Genomic DNA, 22,045 nt, shown 5'->3' with positions numbered 1-22,045 from the left:
CACCAGCTCGAATCTACTGTTGAGCTATTCTAGCAATGTTTTATTTCAATTATTGTGCTTTTTCAATACCTGGTATTCTATTTGATGAATTTTTACAATTTTCCTCTCTCCTTCTTGATATTCTCTACTTGCTGTTCCATTGTCATTATACTGTCTTCTAATTATTTATGCAATGGTTTCATTTTGCTTTTATTTTATTTTTTTCTAGAATAAACACCTTTATTACTTGAGCTAAGATAGGAGGGAGCCTTTCTGGGCCTTGACTTCATCAGGAAGGATGCCAGCTCCTTGCCCTCCAGCACACACCCCTGTTTTCAGCCCCATTGTCCTGGTCTTGAAGTGAAGCAACAAGAAGCTTTCATGCTAGAACCGCTGCTGATTTGGGTATTCTTTTCCCTTTCATCATATTTCTTCTGAATTTTTTGATTGCTTTTTGTTTAAAATCTCCTCTTTCTCAGGAGTCAGCTTGGCCCTGGTCTTGTGGCCCAGGGTCAGTGCACAGAGGGACTCACACCACTCACACTGTCTGTACGGTGTGCTGTCAATGAGTATGATGCAGTTCTTCTCTAGGCTCTTGGTGAAGACCAGTTCATTGTTGGCTGCATCACAGACAAAATTGATGATCCTTGTTTTGCATGTACAATACTCAGAGCCCCAAGAGAAGTTGCCCACATCCACCTCAAAGCTCAGTACTTCTTGCTACCTTCCTGCATACAAACTATGTGTATGTGGCAGGGGCCAATTTTAGGGTTGGAAGCAGGGAGTCCCAGCTCATATTTTTGGTTCTTGGGATAGGGGTTCCTCTCACCCTAGTTGCGGCACTTTTGCCAGTTGTCCCGAGAAATCCCCATGGCTTGGTGCTGCTGGAAAGAGTTCAGTTTTCTTTTAAACATATTATAGTAGCTGATTTTCTTTGTCTGTTAGGTCTAACATCTGGACCCCATCAGAGAGTGTTTATTGAAGCAGATACCTTCTTCCTCTATATTGGCCACATGATCTTATTTCTTTGCATGCCTTGTATTTTTTTTGGTGAAAACTGAATATTTTAGGTAATATATTTTATGCTTTAGATTCTGATCTCCACCTCTCTGAGCAGTTGTGGATGTTGCTTGGCTTTTTCCCCACTTAATTACTTGTTTAGTGATTTTCCTAAACAAAGATTAGTTAAAGGTGAGAAATTTCAACATGAACATGATTTATCCAATCCATTTTCTGATTTTAAGAAAGCCCAAATTTCTAAATGCTTAGAGATATTCATGTATTCCACAAATATTTTTAAAGGCCCTATTATGTGTCTAACTCTATTAAATGGTGAGAATATGACAGTAAATAGGAAAGTCATCATTTCATCCTCCATGGAGCCTGCAATCTCCCAGGCATGGCAAAAACAAAGGTGAAAAAAAATTCACAGTAGTCCATATTCCAGGAGTGCATGGATATAAAAAGGGAATATTTTTTTTTCAATTTGGCTACGTTGGCCATTTTAAAATTATTTGTCCTCAAATACAGCTCAAAACACCTAGTGAGATTCTGAATTATTCCAGGCAATGATTGGAGTTGCAGCAGGGAGTCATGGCATTCTGGGATATATTTTATCTATGTATTCGCATATTTATTTGAGTCAGTTACTAATATGGTGGATTATTACTACACCCTCATTTCTTATCCTTTGATGGAGGAAAAAGAAAGCAAAAAGGGAAAACACTCATTACTGTTTCTCTTGTGTCCACAAAAACCCTCACCTTCCTTCATATATTACCGACTGCCGTGCTGCCATACGTCCATGCAAGGGTTCGGATCAACAGATTGGTTTCGTTTATTTGTAATCGGAAAAGCTATTTTACTCAGTAGCCTGAAACTAAATAGATCTTTGATTATTAGTATTCAATTGCATCTAGAAAATAACTAGAAACATATCAATCTTGACCTTGTGAGGATTGGAAACCACTGATAAATGCAAAGCAGTAACTCTGACCTTTGCATGGTGAAATTTTCAAAATAATAATGAATAAGCTTGATTGAGGCATCAAATGTGGTTTTTGTAATGCAATTTATTTCTGCATGGTTGCTTTCAGGATACGCATTACAAATCACTGTACCAATCATTGCAGTCTACCCAGCAAATACAGTTCATAGCTATAAATATGGTATTGCATATATCAAACCCTACAGTGTCAGGGAGCCAAAAATGACTTTGAACAGGAATGTCACAAAGAATGGTGTATTTGAGACACATTGAGTTAATTTGATTGTTTTATTATAGAGGCCATGCGGTATTATACAACAGAAAGAAAGATTTAGATTTTTGAAGTGATGAATTATATATTCACCAGAAGAATTAGATAGTTATATTGCTTCCCATTTTACAAGCAAAATAAGAGAAAGATACTCATAGAAATGAACCAAGAGGGAGATCTCTCTTGCTTTCAGAAATTTATTTCCCCATTTACATGTGATTTGTCCATTTTCCCCCTAAAATCTGCAAGAAGAGCTTAGCTTCAGGAGAGGCAGTCTTGCTCAAGAAATGATTCTCTGGCTTCATTGTGGAGGGACACTTCAGCTGGTAGAAAATTGCATTTATGCTCCTAAGTAAAATGATTTGACTATGAAGCATAATGAATGGTAATTTTCAAAAGGAATATGATTTTCAAAACAAACTTCACAATACCATATTCAAGAGGTTTCTTTGTACTGCAATTAATGGAAGCAACTTCCCCAGCTGAGCCTGTGAGTCCTGAAGGATGATGTTGTTTTACCTCAGGACTCATAGAAAAGTTGAGATAGGTGGTCTGCCGATATCAGCCCAGTGCAGGAGGAATAGGAGCCTGAGCTGAAAACTGGATCCAGCTCCTCCTGTAGCAGAAGAGCTATGGGCAGTTTTGAGACAGAGGAGTGTGTCTATGTGTGTGTTTTTAGGGGGAGGGAACCCTAAGAGAAGTTCTGGATGACCCTGGAATTACGTGTGCAATCTTCTGAATGGCAGTCTTCAGTCATGCTTCTAGTAGAAACAACCACCTGGGAACCTGTATTACAGATTTAGCAACATCAAACAATGCGCACTGAGTACCTCACAGTCCCTCTGGGTCAGCAGTCTTAAACGGGGCCTTTGCTCAGGGTCTCATGCGGCTGCAGTAAAGATGCCGACTGAGCTGTGTGCCTTTCAAGGACTTGGGTTCCTCTCCAGAAGCCGTGTGATTGCTGGCAGCATTTAGTTGCTTGCATTTGAAGGACTGAGGTCCCCATTTCCTAGAGGCCACCCAGCACTCTCTGCCACTTGGCCCTCCCTTTAACATGGCAATTTGCTTCTTCAAGGCCAACATGGAACATCTCCACTGCTTCTTCTTGCTCGCCTCTAGACTCTCTTTGCAGAGATGCAGATTTGGCCAGGTTTGCCCATGATAATCTTGTTTTTGGTTCTCTCACAATTAAATGATTGGACTTTAATGCAAAATCCCTTACCTTTTGGTGTACAGTCATGTGCCACTAAATGATGGGGCATACGTTCTGAGAAATGCATTTTTGGGCAATTTTGTCACTGTGACAACACCATAGAGCACACTGAGATGGTACGGCCTGTTGTTTCCAGGCTACAAGCCTGCACAGCATGTTACTGTACAAAAGAAGTAGAGATTGAGTCAAGCACACGGGGAAACGATGCAGTCCAGAGACTCAGGAATCACGAGATGTCCGAGGCTGCTGCCTGTGTAACACGGCATACTGTTCTACAGAGGACATTTTTTACAAGTAGAAAGAGCACACTCTAAAATAATGATAAAAAGCATAGTGGAGCAAATATGTACACTGGTAACATAGTCATTTATTATCATTATCAAGTATTATGCACTGTACATAATTGTGTGTGCTATACTTTTATGTGACTGGCAGTACAGTAGGGTTGCTTACACCAGCATCACACAAACCCGTGAGTAATGTGTTGAGCTATGCTGTTAGGGTGGCTGTGAAGTCACTAGGTAATGGAAAATTTTCAGCTCCATTATAATCTTATTAGGACCACCAGCATATATGCGGTCCATTGTTGCCAGAAAAGTCATAATGTGGCACATGACACATTATGCCAGCTAATCATGGAGTGACATCCATCATACTGACTAACCCCAACCACACTCAAGGAGAGTGGATTATGCAGGGTGGATATATTTAGGGCTCTCTGATAATTCTGCCTACCCACAGGACTCAAAATGGGGCAGCAGGGTAAATCACCAACACTGGGGAGAAATGGAGGAGGTCAGTACTAAGATCTAGCAGGAAGAGACTCGTTGTTGAGCACCATGGCTTGATTTGGATAGGAGACTGCAATGGTCACCCAGGAAGACCCACACTGTGAACAGAGAAGCTTCCACTTGGAAATTCAGGATAAAACAAAGACATTATGGTCATTGGGAATAGCTGTAATTTATAGAGGAATAGGATCTGTTTTTCTATTCTATCTTGAAATACAAGTGATGCGGGGTTGGCACTAGAATATCATGGACACATGAGACTAAAAATGGGTGGGGTCAGAGGATCCAATTTTAAGCCTCACTGAGGGTTAAGGGTGAGATTTTAATTTTATTAAATAAAATATGCCTGAATCAGAGTAGGGCATTTGCAAATGTCTGAATCCTCTTGCCTGTCAGTTTAAATCCCTTGACTTCCTAAGGGAAATGTGTTAAAAGAAAATGGTGAAACTTAGAATCAAAGTAGACCTTTATTGATATTTGAGAGAATGTTCAACACCATATTGAAAGCTATCTCATAAAAGCTGAATCGGGGAATGGGGCTAAAGCTTGAAGCCTGAGTAGAAACTTCTAACTTCCTGACTGCTGCTTCTCTCCTCTCACCTTATAAGGATGAGGTCAGAAAGTCAAGGTAAATGGTGGAAGCTGGGCTCACACAATTGTTACAGCAGCCTTGTCCATTATTATGTATCACCTGATCCAATGAATATCCTGGGTTATGGCCAATCATAACTTCTCCTGGTGGTGGGGGAAGTTAGGAAGTTGGATGATAATTTTGCTCCCTCTGGATTAGTGGAGAGAGCCTGGAGATGCTAAAATTAATGAGGGTTATTTTTTTCTGGAAGCTGGCCTAAGGAGAACAGTAGACATGCTTTTGGGTGGCAAAGAACAGATCAGGCCACTTTCAACACCTCCACTAATTACCAGAAAGTTGGTTTCATTGTCCTGTCTGCTCTGGTTATCACTGGCTTGTCCTGCATCGGAACTTGGATCTGAACTCAATTCCCTTATATCCAGTTTTGAATCCCTCGTATTAGACAGTATGTGTTATGTTAGGCAGTGAACTAAAATCATAACATTGTGATACATACAAATTATGTTGTCATATTCTGAGGGCTGTATTACTTAGTTTAATTACAATGTTGTTTTTGCTTTTATTGGTGCTTTAAAATGTCTCTTTAAGTTATTTAAAATACATACAAAATGTTTATTTTTTCAGAGTGTACAACGTAGATGCTTACTGTAGAATTCTCAGGAAACAGCACAGTGTGCAGAGGTAAATAACCACAATATGCAGACTTAACACCTTTAACCCCTTTCCACTTTTTATTAAAAACTCAACTTATTGGTCAGTGACTCAATAATGACCTTGTCTTGAATTTGCCAGATTAGCACACTTTCTGGGGTAGAGTACGTTTGCCTGTGGTTGGTGGCAGAACTTTGGTTCATGATGGGAATTAGAGTGATCCACTAATGACCAACACATCTAAAAAGTTGTGCACATGTCCGTTTCTTTCACTCAGGATAGATTTCAAGAAATAGAATTCTGCCTTAAATCATAGGGAGCTCTTCAATCTCTTGATCATGTGGCTGTGATGGCCAGGTTTATGTGTCTACCTAGCTAGGCTATGGTCTCCAGTTATTCAGTCAAACTCTAATTCAGGTATTTCTGTGAAAGTATTTTATAGATGTAATTAACACCTATGATTAATTAATGTTAAGTAAAAAATTATCTTCCATAATTTGGGTGGGCCTGATTCAATTAGTTGAAAGACCTTAACAGAAGAATTGAGCATTTCCTGAAGAATAAGAAATTCCTCCTGAGAACTGCAGCTTCAGCTCCTGCTGAGAGATTCTAGTCTGCCTTCCAGCTACGGATTTCAGATTGGTCTAGCCAGTGCCCCACAATCACTTAAGTCAATTCCTTTCTACCCATATCTTTCAAATATGTGCATATATGCCATGCATGTATATGTAGTATATAGGGACATGGGTCTTGTGTACATGGATGCATATGCATTATATGTATGTGCACACATACATCATGTGTGTGTATGTTGTGTGCACACATACATATATGTCAGGTAGATGGATAGGCAATACTGGTTCTGTTTCTCTGGTAGAAATCTGACTGATTCAGTTGCCAAATTCTTTCCTGGAATGATCATTTCCATAGTTCACAAGAACGTCCTACTCAGCACATCCTAACCAACATGGAATGTCATCTGTAGAGATGAGGATCCATTGATGAATATAGACTGGGGACCTGATCAGAAAGACGACAGTGAGCAGGGTGTACTAAAAGGGAGGATGAAGACATCAGGGGACCTGATGAGTTTACTCTTGCGGCTCCTGCCAGTGCAGGTCTGGTTGATAACACACATCCTTAGTGTTCTCACGTACTCTCTCATTCTGCTTTGTAATTATCTATATGAAAAAACTGAATCCATAAACCGTTTACTCAATTACTCACTTAAGCATTAGGGTTATTAAAAGACTTCAAACTCCTGGTAAATTCTTTGGGTTATTTATCTGTCCCAGAAAGGAACATGGTGTTTCTGAATTCAAACAGCCATTTATCAGACTTTCTTTGGCTTACAGGTAGCCACACTTTATAAAATAATGCTTGATCTCTTCAATCAAAGGCGAAAGCTGGGGACAAACCAAGAGAATGGATCAGACATGAGTTCATGTAGCAGGAACCTCATTCACAGACCTTAGGAAGGTGTGATAGATACTGTGTGTACAACCATTGCCGAAACCACATCACTCAACGAAGCATGACCAAGCAACAGCAACTTTAATTTTAGCATTCAGTTCTCCTTTTCAATCTCCACTGTTGAAATAATCTACCTCTCCATCAAATCTCAGGCCGGCCCTTGACTTACAATTCTCCAGTCAATGGAAATCACAAACACACCCCTGGTCAAATGTTCAGTGAGTTAATTTTTTTAGCTTTTTTTAGGGGATATTTTTAATTACAAGTGAGGCCCAAATGTTCAGCCTCACTTGTAATTAAAAATATCCCCTCTTCTATTCCTGTAGGCAGGAAGGCCAGAGTCAGGAATGAGAATGGAGTTGGCATCTTTTCCATGTTTGATTCATTCTCCATCATCTGACAAACCTGGCTTGGGACTCTTCCAGAGCTGGTGTGAGAGAGTGACATGCACTAACAGGAAAAGTTCTCACTTAAAAGGTAGATTTCTATTTACCTGACTTCATGGCTCTTGAGATTTGTCAAGCATTTAAAGATGAACTTTCTGGAGGCACTTAACTGGGTTGTTGGAGACATTCATGCCCCTCGTTCTAGGAGAAATTTCCCACCTGTCATCACATTGTTGAAGGAAAATGTATCTCTGTCATGGCTGGAATCTTATTTCCTTACAGTGCCTACATCCAGCAACCCCCGCAGCCTTTTCTACTTACCCCCGGGAGGCTGCCCTCTTGAACATAATTTAAGAAGGCCCATGTGGAGTCCCTTGCACACAGTCCATACACAATCGGGGTAGGGGGGCACATCCATTTTTTCCCTGAAAAACTCCTGCAGCACAGGTAATTCCAACACAGTCCCTGCTCCCCATCTGTCCTGACAACAGCTCAGCTAGCCAAACAGTCTCTCTGGCTCTTTAGATGTCTCAGGTGAGAGAGAAATACAAGTCCACTGTGTTTACACATTGTAAGGAATTTTCTTCTCTGCTTACGATGGCAGGTGCCTGTACTTTTCAGGCATCCCCTACTGCCCATGAGGGGATGGGGCTCAGCACACAAAACCCTCCACTTCACTCATCTCTAAACTTCTATTTTTTTATATCCTTGCTGTGGGGAGGAACTTTAGCCACTTCTTCTAAAAAATTTGCATCGCTGTTGCCTTGCACATCATTTCAGGTTGCATATCCATTGACTTAGGGCTGTGGCTCTCAAACAGTGGCTCCAGACCAGCATTATCGGCATCCCTGGGGAACTTACTAAAAGCACCAATTCTCCAAACCCACCCCAGACCTACTGCATCAGCCATTCTAGGGGTTCAGCCCAGAAACCTGTTTTCACAAACTGTCCAGGTGATTCTGACGTATGCTCATGTTTGAGAACCACTGTTGAAAGGTATCTGCCAAAATTCCTCTGTAATATCCTCTCACATGTGTACTTGGCTGAACTTGTCAACCCACTTAATCTGTTTCTCATAATAACTCATATGTTTACAGATTCAAGAAATAACTATAAAGATGATAAATCATAATTACCCTTTACCACAATGAGAGCTTGCTGATTATCTGACACTCATCAGACCTAAATCACCATGACTTAAAGGTTTGGCCAGGAAGGGCAGCTGGAGTGATGTGTCATTATCCTCCCTCTCCCAGCTCCCTAGCTCCAGCTAGCTCACTACCCTGTAAAATAAATGATTGTTTTATAAAATATTGTATTAATTTTTTTAGCTTTGATCAGAATTCTTTGCGTTCTATTTGTTATTAAGAGACATCATCTCTTTATTTTACTTGCTGACTCACATAGTCAGCTTTTAGGTCCTTTTGTTGATATAAATCAGGATTCCTCAATTTTGGTACTATTGATATTTTTGGCCAGATGATTCTTTGTTGTAGCAAGTTGTCCTAGATGCCAGTAGCATCCTCTAAGTTTTGATAACCCCAAATTTCTCCAGACGTTGACAAAGGTTTCTTGGGAGTTAAAACCAACTCTAGTTGAGAAGCACTTGGTTTAAGGATACGCGTTCAGTCCCCAAATCATTAAACGTGTCCTTGATGGATTAAAGACATTTTGGAGACCGAGAGAAAACATTTTGTTTGGTCAGGGCTTCTAATTACCATAGAGATAATTTCAAAATACTCTAAATAGTATTATTTTGCAACCTGCTATAAAATGCATCTTTACATTGCTGAGCAAATATTCTTGAGTTCATCTGATTCATATGATCAATTAAGCCCTTAGAATCTCTCTGAGAACTCACTCTCTGAGAACCCTCATTTATAAGTGCATCAAGCTCCAAGAAACACAATTACTATACATTTTCTCAAGGAAGGGAGTGGTGACAGTATCGTAGACTGTTGATTTAAATTGTCTTCTTTTTTTCTTCTTTCATTAAGTGGTAATTCAACTCTTCATATTTTGTGATTTTCTTTACTCACTTCAGGCAATTATTGCTGGCGATTATGATGTTAATGAGTTATGCAGAGCAGACTGAAAAAACGAACTATATTTTTAGGAAGTTAAGTTGATGGAAGCAACAACTTGAATACATGCAAAAAGCAGGCATCTTTCTTATTGTGCCCTGATTGATTTTATAAGTCAGGTGTTCGTATGAATAGATAACCTTTACTTAGCGCAGGGAGTATTATGACAAGAAATTTACTCTGATGAGTCATAAAGGAAGTCTTTTGTGAGATTGCCTGTTCTGCATTGTGTCTGATACGATTTTTTTATATTGCTTGAGTTAATTTAAGGCCTCCAAATCTAAGCAGAAGATGCTAATAGACATGAAAACCAGAACTCTCTTCTTAGCTCTTTTGTAGTTGAATTCTTATGGTCTTGACATATTACAGTATTGTTCACTAGGGTGACATAAAATACAATCAAACACACACACAGAGGACTACAGAAAAGCAAAGTCAGAAGACAACATATATCAACAGAATATTTTTTACCCTTTAATTCTTGAGTGACATAGCGACTGAAAAAAACGTCCTACTTGAATGCCTTTGATTCAGTCAACTGTGTGTTTCCCTCTCAGATGAGGTTGAAATATTAGCACTTCACTGTCAAAATCACCTTTGTTTTTCTAAATTAGTACCCATTATTTACATACTGATAGGATAGATCTTAATATGCCAAGACTCTCATCTTTCTCTGCCTCAGTCTTACAAACTACTTTTCTTCTGTATAAACTTTCAAACTCAGGTGCTGTTGAAAATATTACACATCAGTGGTTCCAGACTTCTCGCTGAGATTGTAGATAGGGGCAGGGAGCTAGTATAAATTAGCCACCTTATTTTTAAGGTAAGAATTAAAGCGTAACTTTAATTAATGAAAATGTAAATTTAAATAAACACATGAGACTAGTGGCTACTGTATTGGACAGAGAAAATATATACGATTTGTGTATTTGCATATATATTCCTACTTTTCTCATTTTATAGAGATCCTGACATTTGGCTATTACTGTATGTTAAACTGCCTTATTTGTACCATACCATACAATTCACTCACTTAAAGTGTGTGATTCAATGACTTTTGGCACCTTCATAGTTGTACATTCATCACCACAATCAACTTTAAAATATTTTCATCACCCTTAAAAGAAACCCCACACTGCTCGGGTACCATCGATCATGCCTAATCTTTCCCCACCCCCATTCTCAAGCCCTAGGTAATCACTATTCTGTCCCTTTAGGTTTGCCTCTTCTGGACATCTCATATACATGGAGTCACACAATACGTGGTCCTTCAAGACTGGCTTGCGGGAGAAAATGCAGACAATTGTAACTGAATAATAATAAAAAAAGACTGGCTTGCTTCACTTGGCGCAAAGTTTTCAAGATTCACCCATTTGTAGCATGTAATAGCATTTCATTCCTTTCTATCTCTGAATAATACTTTGGTGTATGGATATAACAGTTTTATTGATCCAGCTATCATATAATAGACTTCTGGGTTGTTTCCGTGTTAGGCTCTTGTAAATAGGGCTGTTATAAACATGCATGTACAACTTTTTATGTGAACCTAAGTTTGTATTTCTCTCGGGTGTACACATAGCAGGGGAGTTGCCAGATCACATGGTAATTCTATGTTTGACCATTTCAGGTACTGCCAGACCTATTCCAAAGTGGCTAAACTTCTTTTCATTCATGACATTACCATGTATGTGAGTGCTGATTTCTCCACATCCTTACCAGCACATGTTATTATCTGTCTTTTGTGCTATAGCCATTGTAGTGGGCGGGAAGTAGTATCTCATTGTTATTATCACATATAAGAATTACATAAATTTTCTCCCATTTTGAAGGTTGTCTTTCTACTTTCTTGATGGTATATTTTAAAGTGGGAGGTTTTTATTTTGATAACATATATTTCATCCATTTTGTCTTTTTTTGCTTGTGCATTTTGTATCTGTATACCTAAGAAATCATTGCCTAATTCAGGGTCATGAAGATTAATGCCTATAGTTTCTTCTAAGAGTTTTATACTTTTAGCTCTTGTATTTACATCTTTCATCCATTTTGAGTTAAATGTTTACATGGTGTGAGTTAGGGTTCAACTTCACTTTTTGCAGGTGGATATCCAGTCGCCTCACCATCATTTGTTGGAAAGAATATTTTTGCTTATTGAATTTTCTTGGACCTTTGTTACAGATTGATGTTAGGTTTTAATTCTAGGCTCTCGCTTCTCTTTCTACGATCTAAATGTGCATTTTCACAACAGTTTTAATTACTTTAGTTCTGTACTAAATTTTAAAATCAGAAAGTGTGAGTCCTCCAACTTTGGTCTTCTGCAAGAGTTTTTGGCTATTCTACGTTCTTTGAATTTCTATGTAAATTTTGGGGACAGCTTGTCAATTTGGACAAAGAAGTCAGCAGGCGTTTTGATGCGAGAGAGTCGAATCTGTAGATCAATGTGTAGAGCATTGCCATCCTCACAGCACTGAGTCTTTTGATCCTTGATTATGTGATGTCTTTACATCAGTTGAGGTCTTTCAAGTTTTTCAACAGTGTTTATAGTTTTCAGAGTATTGAAACATTACTCTTGAAACATCTTGAACATTTTTTGTTAAATGTATTTCTAATTATTTTACTCTTTGTGGTGCTATTTTAAATTGAATTGTGTTCTTGATTTCATGTCTTAGCTTCCTCATTGCTACCATGTAGAAATGCAATTGAATTTTGTATATTGGTCATATATGTTGCAAACTGTCTAACTCATTTATTAAGTCCAATATTTTTTAGTGAATTCCTCATTTTTTTCTATATACAAAATCATGTCATCTGCAAATAGAGCTGGTACTACTTCTACCTTTCCAATCTAGGATGTGTTTTATTTTATTTCATTTTCTTGACCAATTACCCTGGCTAGAACTCCTAGCACAATCTTGAATGAAGTGGCTGGAAGTGGTTCCTGATCTTAGAGGGGAAATCATTTAGTGTTTCAGTATTATGCATTCAGTATTAAGTATGATGTTAACTATGGGTGTTTCATAGATACCCTTATGAAACTGAGAAAGTTCCATCTATTCCTAGTTTGTTGTGTGTTTTTATCAGGAAGGAGTGATGTTTTTCCTGAATCTATTGAGATGATCATGTGATTTTGTCCTTTATTCTATTGATGTGGTATATCACATTAATTGATTTTTAATGTTAAAACAACCTTGTATTCCTAGGTAAATCCCACTTTGTCATGGTTTATAATTTGTTTTATATATTCCTGAATCTGATCTGGGAGTATTTTGTTGGAAATTTTTGTATCTACATTTATAAAAGATATTGATCTTTAGTTTTCTTGTGATGTCATCTGGTTTTTGTATTTTGGATGTGTTCTTGCCTCTTTTATTATTTTTTTGCAGAGTTTTTTTAAGAATTAATATTAATTTTTTGTTTGGTAAAATTCACCAGTGAAGCCATGTATTTAGTCCTGGGGTCTTCTTAGTAACTTTTTTTTTATTACTAATCCAATCTTTTTACTTGTTATAAGTCAGTTCAGATTTTTCAGTTAGTTTTTGGGTTTTTTTTCTGTCTTTCTATGAATTTTTTAAAAATTAAGTTTCATAATTTACTAGCATGTAGTTGGTCATGGTATTCCTCCATAACCCTTTTTATTTCTATAATGTTGGTAGTAATGTCCCACTTTCATGTCTGACTTTAACAATTGGAGTCTTCCATCATTTTCCTTGGTCATTTCACTAAAGTTTATAAATTTTGCTGATCTTTCAAATAACCAAACTTTGGTTTTGTTGATCTTGTTTGTTGTTACCCAATTCTCTATTTTGTTAATTCCCAAGCAAATACATATTATTACCTTCCTTCTGCTTGCTGTAGAATTAATTTGCCCTTTTTCCAGTGCTTAGAGGAGGAAATTTAAGTTGTTGGTTTGAGGTTTTTATTTTCTTTTAATTTAGGTATATTTAGCTATGATTTTCTTCTAAGCACTACATTAGCTGCATTCCATAAATTGAGCTATGTTGTGTCTTCTTTTTGTTCATTGTAAAGTGTTTTCTATTTGACCTTGTAATTTTTCTTTGACCTATTAAATATTTAGTAGTATCTTGTTTAATTTCCATGTTTGTGAAATTACCAAATTTATGTTATTAATCTCCAATTTCACTACATTGTAATAAAAGGGCATATTTTGCATGACGTAAATCATTTTAAATTTACTGAGGCTTGTGTCATGGCCTACCATATGTCTGTCCCAGAGAATATTTCATACGTGCTTAAGAAGAATGTGTATTTTGCTGTTGTTGCGTAGAGTACTCTCTAGATAACTATGATGTCTATTTTACATATAGTGTTTTCCAAAACTTCTATTGTTGATATTAAGTCAATGTAAGGTATGTGTGATGGTTAATATTACGTGTCAACCTGAGTGGATCACAGGGTTCCAGGTATTTGGCTAAAGGTTCTTGGGTGTGTTCTATGAGGGTGTTTATGGGTAAGATTAACATTTGAATCACCACACTGAGTAAAGCAGATAGCCCTCCTAATCTATTAAGGGACAGGTTAGTACAAAATGGCAGAGGAGGGGAGAATTTACCTTGTCTGTCTGACTGTGTGATCTGGGATGTTGGTCTTTTCCTGAATTTGGACTAGGACTTAGACTACACAGGCTCCTCTGGTTCTCAGGCCATTGGACTCAGGCTAGAACTACATCATCATCTTGCATGTGTCTCCAGATTGCAAACAGAAGATTGTGGGACTTCTCACTTCCATAATCATGTGAGCCAATTTTTTATAATATATCTTTCTTGGTTCTGGTACTCAGGATAATCCAGACTAATACTGTATGTCAGTTGAGCAAAGGGTCAACTGAAAGTAACAAAAAACATGACTATTGTCACCTAAGCATGTAAGGTTTACTTTGATTAAGTAATAAAAAGTACAAAGGTAGTGAGTCCAAGCCTCTTGCTACCTCATGGTTGCAACACATTGGCCACACCTTTATTTCACTTCCATTACAGAAAGAGAGAAGTTGAAACAGGAAGGAATAATACCTATACTGCAAAATCTAAACATTCTCAGAAAATCTTGGCCATTTTTATTGGCTAAAATTATGTCCCATGTTCATCTCTACCTGCAATAGACTATTTTTAGAAGAGTACATTGCCACCCTGAAAAAGGAAGGAGGAATTGAGGAGTTAATATTAGGTCAACAATCATCTTCCACATAAGGTGAGGGCAAGCAAAACTCAAATTATCTCACAGCAGCGTTGGTACATCCCTCTGAGGTTATTTTGTAAAGTCAATTTCTGAAGAATGGACCCTAGAGACAGGTATATGACTATTCTAATGGCCTCATGCAATTAGCAGCCCACCTACATTGTGTGTGTAGTGGGTGTTGGGGAAAGAGAGTATCTAACATCTAAAAATAAGATCGATTAAAAATCTAGGATAACATAATAAAGAAGAGGAGGAGCCAAAAACAGAGAGACAAGCAGAAGTTGTAGAGCTCATTCAACAATCCAAGTGATGGAACAGTAAGTACTTTGCACCCAACTGCATAGCTGGCCAATTTAATCACAGCAAGCCAAAGAGCTCACAGGTGGGCCTCCTGAACATAATTTCCCATCTGTGGTCTAAGTATGAGGTTGAATGACTTCATAGACTGAAAAATGAAGTTTCCAATTTAAGAACTTATATTGTGACTGCAGGAAGGAAGTCTTAGTCATCACATTCTATCTGTGCCTATATTGTGTGTGTGCATTGGTGCACATTATATGTGCACATATTATGTGTGTACATGTGTGTGTGTTATGTGAAAGTGACCATGCACCCTCACGAGTATGGCATTTTCCAGGTCAGTCATTCCAGAGTCAACCTTCACATTAATTTTCAATTTCCAAGGGATTCCTTAGAGGAGTGTTAAGACAACATTCCTTCGCACTCACCTGCACATTCATTTGTTGTAAATAATGAAATCCCCAGGAAGATAAAACATCAATATGTTTCAGTTCTTTTCTTACTTTCTGAGTATGTGCAGTGACATTTTTTGATTGCTCTAGAGACATCGAAAATGGCTAAGGATAGAAAGATGATTCCTCCAAAAATCATAATTTGTGTACTTATGTGTTTATACCTTTTACTACATGTATAGCATCACATGATAATGTGAAAAATATAAATACATTAAAAAATTAGAATTAAAAGTTGGAAATCCATTGGGATGGTAGTAAGTAAAGCATGCTCGTGCATTATTAATCTCTGCTATAAAAATGGAATTTGCAGTAACATGATGTTTATTGCTCATGCTTGTGAGATGCAGAGATATGCGCCTCTTTTGCCAGCCCTTTAAAGCAGAGCTAGCTGCTCCACTTCATGCTGGTGGCACTGCAGCATCAGACAGCACCAGTGACATTGCTCAGGGTCTTCCAAACAAATTTATCGATTTCACTATCAAAAAATCATTTGCCCACTTGTACTTCTTGACTTAGTCCAAACTGACAGCATGAGCTGGAATGACTCTAACCCTGTTTTTGTAGGGATGTATCACAGATTACAATGGGAGTTGTAGAAGTGTGTTACAGAGTCCCATTACATTACCTCACTGTCTTTCCAAAAGTACCAAAAAATAATCCTAGGAAGAGGATTTGTTGTTATTGTCTTCTTTTATTTGTTTTGCAAGAGGTCTAGCAGATTTGTATTTACAATTTCCTGCTGAAAAGGTTGAGCATGGTTACACCAAGATTTCCTGGAATACTGGGGACACAAATCCTAGGTTTCCAGGTGTATCACCTATATTACCTGTGGTCTTATAGACTGAATCAACACAAGGATGAGTGGAGTTTGCATATCTACCTCCCCATCGTATATTCAAGGTTGCTATAGGTTTGATATGGGTTAGTTGGTTTTGTTAGATATTTCAGCCTATGCTTTTTCAGACTTAACCTAATCAAGCATGCTTTTTCCTAAGAGCCCCATAAAGTAGGGTTTTATGTCAGATTGGCCATATGTAATTATCATTTTCTAAGTCAAAAGGGGTTGAATATAAACAATTTTATTTGCCTCAACCTAATTTTTGGACCCAAGTAGAAAAATTGCTCTGAATGAACTAGGAGTGCTCCCCTTCCTTAAGAGTTTACTAAGAGTCCTGTCCTCTGAATGGTGCCAGAGAAAGCACTCTAAGTCATTTCCTAATTCTAGTTGCATGAGGCAAACATACTGCACAAAGAATTGGATAATCATGGCTCAAGCTGTGGCTCTTACATTTCCATAGGTTTAAGTTACTGATTAATAGTGGCTCCCATGTCATTCACAGTAGTTATTAGGAATTCCATGGTGTTGCTAAATACTCAGGGGAAAGACAAGCATGTGTTCATCTTAAAAATAGGCAAACTGAGGCCAAGCGTGAGCAGAATAACTTTCACTTATCATTGAGGCAGTCATGATGTCAAAGGTCTCCTTCTGTCAACTTCAAGGGTTTTTTTTTCGTGCTCACCTGCTGCATCCTCACAGCAACTGGGCTGTTGGCTCTCTCCCTGCTCACCATCAACCACAATGCTTCAGTCCCCATATTTAGAGCTATTCAATGTCTCTTCCTTCATTTCTCATCTCTAAAATGGGAATGATAATAATAATATCGACTTTATAGGACTTTTGTGAAGATTAAGATAGTCAATAGATGTGAAATATTTAGAATAGTGCTTGTATTAGAAAACGGCTGTATGTGTTAGCTTTTATCATCCAACTTTTTAATCAAAAGCCCTGCTCTGGGAAGTCGAACCTTGATGGAAAACCTATCCTGGAATTTTATTACAAGCTTTTATATGCATGAATTCAACAACATAAAAAAACACAACCAAAGATTGATTATGAGTAGGTGGATTGCAGTCTGCTCTAATAGGTGTCTTATGTTTCACTATTCAGGGAGTTCATCCATATTCCTCTTTGTTTATGGTCTTATGTTGAGCTGAGGAATAATTTCAGAGAGCCGTAAAAAAGCCAAGGTGTTTGTCACAGCACCTGGAAGCAAGCATACTGTGGGCAGGTGCTGAGAAACCATTTCCATCCCTTGTGCCAAAACACCTCAGCCCTCTCCCTGCCATGGCCCTGGTCTTGGACATCACCGAGGCAGCCCCTGCCAGCCCAGCAGGCTTTTGATGGCTCTGAAGTCTAGAAAGTGAGATTATGGGACAAATGCTCTGGCTGCCTCTCACAACTGGCACTTTCCGCAGGGCCTGGGGGATTGGAGCTGTTGATCTCTGGGCTCGTGGCACAACGGCCAGGTATGAAAGCGCTCAAAAAGACTGGATGGGAGCAAATTGGAAGCTTCTGGATTATTACCGATAAACTACTCCTTCCAAAAACCTAAAACAGTACATGAATAAGACTACATTATCAATCTGCTAATAAATGTCATTGTCTTGAATACCACGTCATGTCTCCTATCCATGTAACAATTGCTGCTGCTGCCCTATCTATGTATCACCTACAGCTCCTGATTCTCTGGTTGCCAACAGTTTGCTTCTGGGTTTTTAAGAATATCCGGATCTAACTTTTGAAGCTGGGATAGATCAAGTGAGGATCTTTCTATCAGGGCCTTAGGAAGCAGGAGAGTCAAGCAGATGTTGGAGCGTAGGACCCAGGTGGGAAAATGACCTGGTTAATCAACATTCTGTACAGCTGCTGGTGGAAATGCTCTTTATATACAAGTGCTCATGGGAATGGGGAGGTTAGGTGGGGAAGACATAAAGTTTGAGGACAAAAAAAAAAAAGAGTAGTGTATTATATTTATATCGGTGTGGTGAAGTGATGACCTAGGTGGAGAGAACAGTGAGGGCAGAAGCAGATGAAATTTGAGAGGATGAGCTGAGGACAGAGGCTCCAAGAGTGCGTGCAGGTAATCCAGGGTGTGTATCCTGAGATGCTGGGAAAGTAGCATGTTTTATTCATAAGACAAAGGTTTCGTGCATCTTCTTGGTTCTTTAAAGAAATGGATCAGGTCAGATAACAGAATTTGAAACTTCAAAGTTGCACAAGAAATATCCCTCGGTAAGGAAATAAATTGGTACTTTTTAAATAAATGGCATTTCCTCCAATTTCTTTTTATGAATTAAAAATGAAGGTTAAAACAATCAGTCAGAAAGAAACTCAGCAATGTTGAAATTAACTCAAGTGGAAATACATCATCCACTGAACAAATACTAATAAATTTGCTTTCTTTTTTGATGCAAGAAGCAAGATTTTCCCAAGACTTGAATTTCTGTCGCTGCCAAATAAAAGGTTACTAGATTCTTAAGCTTGGAAAACTCAGTGTTAAACAAACAGATTTCTTAGTTACAGGGTTTCTCAGAGTCTTTTATAAAAAATGAATGAGTTTGACAATTTCTAATATGTGCCTACAGAACACATTCCCCAAACTTACTTGATAGTAGAATCCTTTTATAAAACTAATAAGGACTAATGTTTTCCCAACACATTCTGAGAAATGTCACCCAGGAGGTCTTAGCAAATCTCTTTTATGGGCCTCAGGGTATCTTAATAAACCTCATTAAATGGTAGGTATTATTATGTGTGAAGCACTTTACACATATTATTTTTAATTCTTACAACTGTCATATATGCGAGACATTATTATTGCATATTACAATTAAGGAGACTCAGAGAGGTTAATGGACCTACTTAAAGTCACAAAGCTAGTAAATGACGGAGATGGGTTTTAAACACAGATCTGTCTTAATCTACAGTCATTTTTTTCTGTATAATATCCTTTCGTATAAATACAGTTAAATGTCAGAGTTCCTCACTCTGTGTTTGCTAAAGAAGGTGGTATTCTCCTATCCTTTTGAATTCATTATAATAAGGAATACCCTTATGATAACCTTAATGTTTGATGTAAGTGGCTATTGCAGACGATGGGTTGATTAGGAAAACAAAGGAATGAAATCATTCCACGTAAAGTGGAATGTAACCAAATTTTGTTGCTGAGTAAGACTTGAAAATGATTTTCAAGGCTGCATTAATGCATCATCTACTGGCTTCCCCTGGCCCGTGCTGTTACTTTGCCAGATTCAGACTTGATTTAATAAGCAACAACTTAAGAAAAACCATTTATGAAATATCTTTGCAAGGCTCAGAGACATGTTCAACTTGAAAGCATCTCGGAGACTGTATTGAGCCGGAAGGACCATATATCCTACACCGTTCTTGTTTTGCCTTACATTCTTATTTTGTAAAGCTTGGCCTATAAGTTTAAATCTGTTGTCCTATAGGAATAATCTTTGCTACTCTACCTTTTCTTCACCTACATTAAATGCTTGAAAAGCACAATTGCCAAGTTCAATGGCCTTTGCCTCCCCAGCCACACCTCTCTTCATAACAAGGATCTTCATATTCCAAATGCTTGATTTCTAAAGAGAACTATTGAAGAAATAAGCCTACTTTCCTAAATCTAGGGCTATCAAGTTGAAAAAGCCCAAAAGCTTCTTTCATTTCAACTGCAGTGTGAAATTTCCACTTTATTTTGTGAATACAGAATGCCTGATTATTATAAACTGTTTAAGTTTTTTTCTCATGTGACACAAAGTGTCTTCCAACCACAGATTCACTTTTTATCTCTACTCTATTTCTTCCCTAAATGTGGAATCTTGAGGCTGTTAGATTTGTGCCTCTGGAGGCCAGTTTCCCGCTTTTCAGACAGCTCAGGTTCTGGGAGCACAGTCTCAGAAATTCATCAGAGGTTTGGGGGTATTCAAACAACAGTGGCTTCCTTTGAAGATTCTTTCACCTTTTCTACAATGGCTTTTTAAGTGCAGCAATTTTCTGTGAGAAGAAGTGGGCGAGGTTGTAGGGAAAAGGTCTTACCCTGGGGATTTGAGTAGGGTTGCTAGGTAAAATACAGAAAACTTAGTCAACTTTGAAATTCAGATAAACAATGATGAAATTTTCTGTATAAATATGTCCCAAATATTGCACAGACAATACTTATACCAAATAATTCTTCATTATTATCAGAAATTCAAAATTAATGGACTGTGCTGTATTTTTATTTGCTAACTCTACTACCCTAGAGTTGGGAGAATTCTAAACATAAGAGCAAGAGGTGGTGATGAGCGAGAGCCACACACATGGAGCGGAGTGGACCTTGAAGGGGTTGGGACTGAAGGACTCGAGAGAGGATGGCAATGTGTGTGGGCATAAAAAGGGAGGGAAGAAAATATGCTTTTTAACTTCAAGAGTTATGCTTCTTAGGAATATTTAAGAAATAAAATGAAAACAACCTAAGTATTTTTTATAAACAAATACAACTAGATAAAACAGCAACTGTTAATGTTTTATCACATTGTCATCTAGAACATCAAATTTGGGCCTTTGTAAATTTTGAACGCAACCTAGTTAATTTAATTTTTCTAAATCATTTCTCTCTTTACATAAAATAATGACAGCTGAACTGTGTTTTGTAGTGTTTAATTTATTAAAAAATAAAATTACATTTATTTAGAAAACAGTTTATATTCCAGGGTATGTTTGTGTTCCAAGATAATACTGTTTGCCCTGTCTATTCTCACCTGTATTCTAAGTACATAACTCATTCTTTTGCAAACAGACCTCTGTGTTGTTTTAGCCTGGCAGAAACCTCCAGTTTCTTGAAACTGGAAAAGTCTAAAAAGATGATGCTTAGTTGGCTTCCGAGAGCAACTAGAGAGAGAGAGAGAGAGAGCAGTAAGTGGTGGTTCAAGCAAGAGGTGTGAGGAGGGAACCATGTACAAGAAAAGAAAAAAGGAGGTAGGGGCAGAGGCTGGGATGCCATAGTTCTTGGTAGTGGAACTCATCTGTAGGCCGATGAGGGGATGCATTTGTCATGTGTGGCTGGGGGAGCTCATCCCTGGAGTGGACAGTCATTGCCAGCCTTCCAAAATATGCCCCATGCCTTGAGTACAGACAGAGCACAGTCAGATCTAAAGGGACCCTAAGAACTAGGCCTATCATGCCTCAGTGGTAACCTTGATGGACGAATGACTAGCAGCTTCGTCATCTCTAGAAGTTACCTAAGACTCCAGAATCTTTGTAGGGCATGTCACAAAATAACTGTGATTAAATTTCCTGACAGCACAGCAGGATAAGTCAGAACTAAGTTGATTCAAGGGAAATAAAATTTCTTGCACACCTGTGGCCTAAGATTCATACCCGCCCCACATATTTGCTTCGTCTGTATTCTACATTTATCAATTAGTAGGAAGAAATCTCTTGATTTTTTCTCATTATTATGCCTAAGGTATCCTGATGTCCAATTCCTACTTCATGAATTTGTTATTAAGATATTGTGGGTTCCAGAGAAATGCCCTAATTACTTGATTTTAATTCAACTAGGGCAGACTCTAACTAATTGTGTCGCCTCTAAGATTTTGAAATAATTGAATGTCTGTTTCTGTCTTTTGATCCAAGTCCTAGAGAGTAGTTTCCGATTTAATAATATTTTCCTAGCATTACTTTAGCAGTCAAACAAGAATATAATCCAAAAAGCCCCCTGCATTCACAGAGACAATGCTCTAACGATGAAACCACAGAAAGAAGTTGTAATTAATGCAAGAAATAATGCGAACAATCTATTAACATAATCTGAATGAAATCCTTGCACTGTTAAATGCAGAC

The 22,045-nt window shown here is 38.0% G+C and overlaps 1 pseudogene; it reads right to left on the bottom strand.

Annotated features, from left to right (window-relative positions):
- Window positions 1-314: 314 nt before the first annotated feature.
- LOC112309700 (small ribosomal subunit protein eS8 pseudogene) lies at window positions 315-851 on the bottom strand (annotated as a pseudogene).
- Between the last annotated feature and the right edge of the window lie 21,194 nt (window positions 852-22,045).

This window comes from Desmodus rotundus, chromosome 8, assembly GCF_022682495.2.
Source record: "Desmodus rotundus isolate HL8 chromosome 8, HLdesRot8A.1, whole genome shotgun sequence".
In the NCBI taxonomy this organism is placed as follows: Eukaryota; Metazoa; Chordata; class Mammalia; order Chiroptera; family Phyllostomidae; genus Desmodus; species Desmodus rotundus.
Note: the sequence above shows the minus strand (reverse complement) of the source record. Positions and strands in the feature narration are given on the sequence as shown.